Genomic DNA, 7,162 nt, shown 5'->3' on the forward strand with positions numbered 1-7,162 from the left:
TTGCAGGGGCGGCAGCCACGACGCTGCGTGGAAGGGGTGAAGGCATTGGGGAGGGGCGAGTCGGCGCCTCTTGCTTCAGGGGCAGGACGGGGAGCGGGAGGAGGACGCCTCCGGTGAAGAGCTCGTCGGCGCAGAACGGTGAGGCGGCGAGGTCGGAGTGGAGCAGCGCGGAGAGTAAGTTGACAGAGGCGACGACGTTTGCTCCGAACGTAACAGAGTGCTGTTTCCAGGTGACGTTGCATTCTTTCGATGCTGTTTTACGAAGCGACGAAATTTTAATGGTATTTCGCGGAAACAGCGATCTTTTGATGCTATGAGACCAATTTTCCCTATTATTTATCATCATCATCAGCTAAGGTTCAAGTATTAACAGTGGAAAACTTTGTACATATCTTGCTTCCTACTATAATGCATAAGCAGAGCACCAGCTATATTCCTCTAATTAACAGTGGAAAGTGCTAAAATTTGTACGAATAAGATTTAACAACTTGCAAATAGATGAGTGTTGAAGTGGATGAGTACTAATAGCTAACATTTAACACTTGTTGACGATAAAAATCTAGTGATCGGACCTCACACGCGAGGACCAGTGCCGAGCCAGTCTCTTCGACACGTTTTTTTTAAAAAAACGGTGTCAACAACACTCAACTTTAGGCCTTTCAAACAGGCTCTAATTTGCTGGGAGTCTAATCAAATTCACAAATTGCTTGCGTGAAGGTTATGAAGGTATACATCATCACGTACGAAATTGTCACAATTTTTTTCTACAGCACTTTTTGGCCTGGAATCCAGATGAACCACTTGTAAGTTGAATCGAGGTCCAGAAAAGCGGAATCGGCCATAAATAGACGTACAGAATCGAAAGAAGAGATAGATTACTCCACAAGTGCATATTTGTTCCAGGCCATTTGTCCCGGCAGACTTTGGTCCCGGAAAAATAGGTGGCTTTTGTCCCGGGTCCAACGGCTAGCCGGGCCAGTGGGGGGGACATGGGTCTTTTGTCCCGGTTGGAGACACCAACCGGGACAAAAGGCCTTGGCCCCCTTATCCCCTTCCCTCTCCCCCCGCCCGAGCCATTCAGCTCACATGTTTCTTAGTGTTCTCGGCTCGGGAGATTGGAGTTCTTACTCATTTCTTCACCACATTTGTGAAGATCTTTGATTCCCCGTCCATCCATCGGCGCTAAATGTTTGGGGCTTGTTTTTCTCTTCTTCCTTGATTTGTATAACTCATTTCATGCTTTAGAAATAGAGAAAATGTGTAGCTAGCTCATTTTTTGGACATTTAGCTAGATTGCATATGTAGGTGTGATTTTCTTTTAGATTTAGATGAGTATGTGGATAGTAGAAATTTTTAGAATGAGTGTAGACACTTCATGTGATTACTTGTATACATGATCATATTGTGGATAGTTGATTTTTGTATTCATGAATGAATTAATGAAATGAGTATATTAGAATTTTTTGTATTATGAATGGATTATTTTGACACTCTAGTGATGTATTTATTCAGGCTCACATTGAAACCATTTAGAAGCTAAAAAAATCTTTATTTCGAAACAAATATACGTCGTTAATCTCCATCCAACGGTGATGGCACTACCTTTCGGGAATACACGATGCGCTATAAGCACGTCGCGAATCGGTTGGTCGCATCATCAGCACTTCTGATTGATAAGAAGACGGCATTTGACGCAGTCAGCATGGCCGTTGTTGTACTGAGAGCATATCAACGAGCATGCTGCCTGTGCCAAGTGCTGTGCCTATTAATCGTAAATGTTGGTACTGCGACTGGCCGATTAGTGACATCCTTGTACCGCACCGTGTCCCCCCGAAAGGCAGTGTCATCACCGCAGGATTGAGATTACTGACATATATATTTTCAGAAATAATGGTTTATTTTTCTTCTAGAGTGTTTCTGGATATTGAAAAGAGTGTACTCCTGGAACTGAAGGGTGTCAAAGTAATTAGAAGTTATAGAGAATTCTTTCAATTAATTAGAGATTTCTTGAGGATTAATGATACATTTCGTCTTTTTTATATGATTTCATTGTTATTTGCAAGAGTTATTAATATGATCATTGTAATTGTAATAGTAAATAATTTTTGCATTGTAATGGTAAGAATTTATAATTTTGTGGAAAATAAAGGTATTTTTCAGTAAAATATGGCTTCAGCAGCTAGAGAGAGTGGCGCCGGTGGGGGTGATCGTTGTCCTTCTGGAGAGAAGGGCACAACTCGAGTAGGTCGTCGGTCCAAAAAACCTAGTGCTTTTTATAGGGCAGCGCTCCGTTATTTGGAAAAAAATATAGAGAATGCATGGCAAGTGGCGAGGAACCTCCGTTTGATCTTGAGGATTTATTCTGCGTTCCAACGCAAGGACGGTTGAAAACCTATGTGTTGTTGGCCGAATTTTTAAGTTTCATGTATAGTACTCCTTTGTTAAGTTCTGTAATGGATTAAGTACTTCTTTTAATTAATCAAGATGTATGATGGATATTGCATATATTTTAATTATTCATGTTATATTACATTTAGTTTAATTTAGGTTTGATATATTTTATTTATTCGATACGTGTAAAGAATTCAAATCGATTTATTTAAAATGCAGATGGACCGACAATGAATGTAAAATGCTGACCGACGTTCGAAAGAATTCATTGATGGCCTGCATTATTTTTTGTTTGTGGCTGAGGCAAACAAGCAGAATGGTTTTATGTGCTGCCCGTGTGTTCATTGCAACAATAACAAGGATTACTCATCTTCAAGAATCCTACACAGCCACATTTTCGCAAATGGTTTCATGGATAAGTATGTTTGTTGGACGAAGCACGGAGAACAGGGGGTTACCATGGAAGACAATGAAGAAGAAGATTTTGACGACCACTTTCCCGGGAACGCTGTAATCGGTCCATTCGATGACGATATTCCCATGGAAGAGCCCGAAGTAGATGTAACAGAAAATGATCCCAGCGACGATCTGGGGCAGGCATTGCACAATGTGCAGGCAGACTGTGAGGGGAAACGGAGAGGTTGAAGTTCCAGAAGTTGTTAGAGGACCACCATAAGTTGTTGTACCCAGATTGTCAAAATGGATTGAAGAAACTTGGCACCACCTTGGAGTTGCTGCAATGGAAGGCGACAAATGGTGTATCCGACAAGGGATTTGGTGAATTACTCAAACTTGTTAAAAAAATACTTCCTAAGGACAATGAATTGGCTGCCACAACGTATGAAGCCAAACAATTTGTTTCCCCTTTAGAACTGGAAGTGCAAAAGATACATGCATGCCCCAACGACTGCATCCTCTACCGAGGCGAGTACGAGAATTTGGATGCATGTCCCGTATATAGTGCATTGCGTTACAAGATTAGAAAAGACGATCCTGGAGATGTCGAGGGGGAGCCTCCTCGGAAGAGAGTTCCTACGAAGGTCATGTGGTATTCGTCTATAATACCACGTTTGAAACGTCTGTTTAGAAATAAAGATAATGCTAAGTTAATGCGATGGCACAAAGAGGAACGCAAGAAAGACTCGATGTTGAGACACCCCGCTGATGGGTCGCAGTGGAGAAAAATAGATAGAACGTACCCTGAATTTGATTTGGATGCGAGAAACATAATGTTCGGTTTGAGTACGGATGGCATGAATCCTTATGGTGAGATGAGCAGTGGTCATAGCACTTGGTCTGTGACTCTTTGTTTGTACAATCTTCCACCATGGTTCTGCATGAAACGAAAGTTCATCATGATGCCTGTGCTTATCCCGGGTCCAAAGCAGCCCGGAAATGACATTGATGTGTACCTAAGACCATTGGTCAAAGAACTCTTATTGCTCTGGGGCGATGAAGGTGTACGGATGTGGGATGAATACAAACAGGAAAACTTCAACCTACGAGCATTGTTTTTCGTAACGATCAATGACTGGCCTGCTCTTAGTAACTTGTCAGGACATTCGAACAGGGGATACAAAGCATGCACACACTGTTTAGATACCGATAATATATGGTTGACTCACTATAAGAAGGTTGTATACATGGGTCATCGTCGGTTTCTTCCCATCAGGCATGCGGTACGAAAGAAGGGCAAGCATTTCAAAGGCCAAGCGGACCACCGAACAAAACCGATGCACCATAGTGGTAAAGACGTCTTCAACATGGTAAAAGATCTAGAAGTTATTTTTGGAAAGGGATCTGGTAGCCAACCTGTTCCGAACGAAAACGGAATGGCGCCCATGTGGAAGAAGAAATCTATATTTTGGGAGCTACCATATTGGGAAGTCTTAGATGTTCGTCATACAATTGATGTGATGCACCTCACGAAGAATTTTTGCGTCAACCTGATAGCATTTTTGGGAGTGTACGGAAAGACAAAAGATACAGTAGAAGCACATCAAGAATTACAACATATAGAAGAACGAGATGCCTTACATCCACAACAGCGAGATAATGGACGATAATACTTAAGTCCTGCCAGCTATACTCTTAGCAAGGAAGAGAAAGAAACCATGTTTGACTGCTTGAGCAGTATAAAAGTTCCATCTGGATACTCATCCAATATAAAATGAATCTTAAATTTGGCAGAGAAAAAATTTACAAATCTCAAGTCCCATGACTGCCATGTGCTTATGACCGAACTTCTTCCGGTTGTACTGCGGGGGATTCTGCCTGATAACGTCCGGTTAACCATCGTGAAGATATGTGCCTTCCTCAACGCAGTTTCTCAGAAGATAATTGACCCGGAGAATTTGATAAAGCTGCAAAACGATGTGGTGCAATGTCTTGTTGGCTTTGAGCTGATATTTTCACCATCTTTCTTCAACATCATGACACATCTTCTAGTGCACCTTGTCAAAGAGATTGATATCCTCGGACCAGTATTTCTACACAACATGTTCCCATTCGAAAGGTTCATGGGGGTACTCAAGAAATGTGTTCGTAATAGAGCTCGTCCAGAAGGAAGCATCGCCAGTGCCTACGGAACTGAGGAGGTCATTGACTTTTGTGTTGACTTTATTGATGACCTTAAATCAATTGGAGTCCCTGAATCGCGATATGAGGGGAGACTAACTGGAAAGGGTACATTAGGAAAGAAATCTTATGTCTGCACAGATGATTTCTCATTCAAGAAAGCGCATTATACGGTTCTTCAACAATCATCCTTGGTTGACCCATATATCGAGGAACACAAGAAAATTCTGCTCTCCAATTTCCCGGAAAAGTCTGAGGCATGGATTACACGTGAGCACATGAACACTTTCTGCAGCTGGTTGCGGAAGCATCTAATGCATAACATGGATATAAGTGAACAACTGTTCTTATTGGTTAGGAGACCATCTTGGAATATCTTAACATACCAAGGGTACGAGATAAATAGAAACACATTTTATACGATAGCCCAAGATAAAAAGAGTACCAATCAAAATAGCGGTGTTCGTATGGATGCCACGGACAATAATGGAAAAAAAGACACATATTACGGCTACATTGAAGAGATATGGGAGCTGGATTACGGTCCCAATTTCAAGGTGCCTCTATTTCGTTGCCAATGGGTTAAGCTATCTGGAGGAGGGGTAACAAAAGATGAGTATGTGATGACAATAGTTGATCTCAACAATCTTGGGTATAGAGACGAGCCATTTGTCCTAGCCCAGGATGTCGCTCAGGTTTTCTACATTAAGGACATGTCCAGCAAGCCAAAGAAGGGGATAAACAAGCAAAAGGATGAGCCTAAGCGACACATAGTTCTATCAGGAAAGAGAAACATCGTTGGAGTGGAGGACAAGACAGACTTGTCAGAAGAATATAATAATTTTGTTGTCATTCCACCTTTCAAAGTAAATGCTGATCCATGCATCCTGCTAGCCAATGATGATGCTCCATACTTGCGCCGTGATCATAATCAAGGGACATTTGTGAAGAGAAAGTCTGTTGCCGCTAATCCTTCATGTACTTGAATCATTTTATATTATTGTATAAAAACATAATCACAATTCGAATACTTTTATTATATATGTACCGTACAATTATACTTTATGTGTTATATATATTATTTTATATATTTTTCACTTAATTAGCAGACTCAATTATAATTTTCATTGAATAATGGATTACTCAACTAATTTTATTTATTTCATGAAATTACATTCACATTAACACACTATACTCTCTCACTAACACACACAATCTCACTAACACAAACTATCTCTCAAACTCACACACTACTCATTAATATCATGAAATTGCTTAATTTTATCTAAAATTCACTTTTTAAACCTTAATATCGTGATAGAATCCACTTTCTGTCGAAAAGCAACAGTTTGAAAAAAATTGTTCACCTAATATATTTTTGCATGGTCAAAATAACAAATATGATTTCAAAAAAGTTAGATATTTCATTGACCCAATCACTTGAATGAAAATTAATTATTTTTGTTGTGTGTATCAAGTTTATATAGAGATAAGAAATTTTGTTCCATAATTTTTGGAATCATAATTTTATTAACTGAATTAACAAATGAAAGCCAATTTTAAAAGAGAAGTAAAAAGAAACAAAAACAAATATAAGACTAGGCGGGAAACGAGGGACAACGGGCTCCTTTTGTCCCGGGTGGTAGATCCACCCGGAACCTCACGCCGCCGCCCAGAGCCCCGACCAACCCACCGGAGACCCGCCGGAACACTGCCGCCGCCGTAACGCCCTCGCCGCCATCCCCTGCTCGCCGTCGACCCAAAGGTAGAGCTCGATCTCCTGAGTCCCCTCGACACCTTCCCCCACGCCCCCGGCGAGCATGCTCGCCGGAATCGGCCGAAAGCCACCGCGGCTGTAGGTGTGAACGGCCAGGGACCCGATTGCATAGGTTTAGATCTTTCCAGGGGGTCCCGGCAAGATTCCAGGGGCTTTTTTATAAAACTTCCTTTAAGTTTTGTTTTAAATCTAGTGAGCTTTGAAAATAGATAGAAATTCGTAGAAAAATAAGAAAAATGCAAATACAAATGTTTTGATTTCTTTACGAGTAGATCTACAACTTTTCTTACAAAAAATTTTTCATTTGACCTCTGTTTTTAGCTCTAGATTAAAAGCAAGAAAAATAGGGGTTTAATTAGATCTCTAGCTAGAAGCTTTGACCAGCCTTCTCTTTTGGGTAGTAGCTTGTACATGCAA

The sequence above is a fragment of the Panicum virgatum genome, chromosome 9N, assembly GCF_016808335.1.
Source record: "Panicum virgatum strain AP13 chromosome 9N, P.virgatum_v5, whole genome shotgun sequence".
In the NCBI taxonomy this organism is placed as follows: Eukaryota; Viridiplantae; Streptophyta; class Magnoliopsida; order Poales; family Poaceae; genus Panicum; species Panicum virgatum.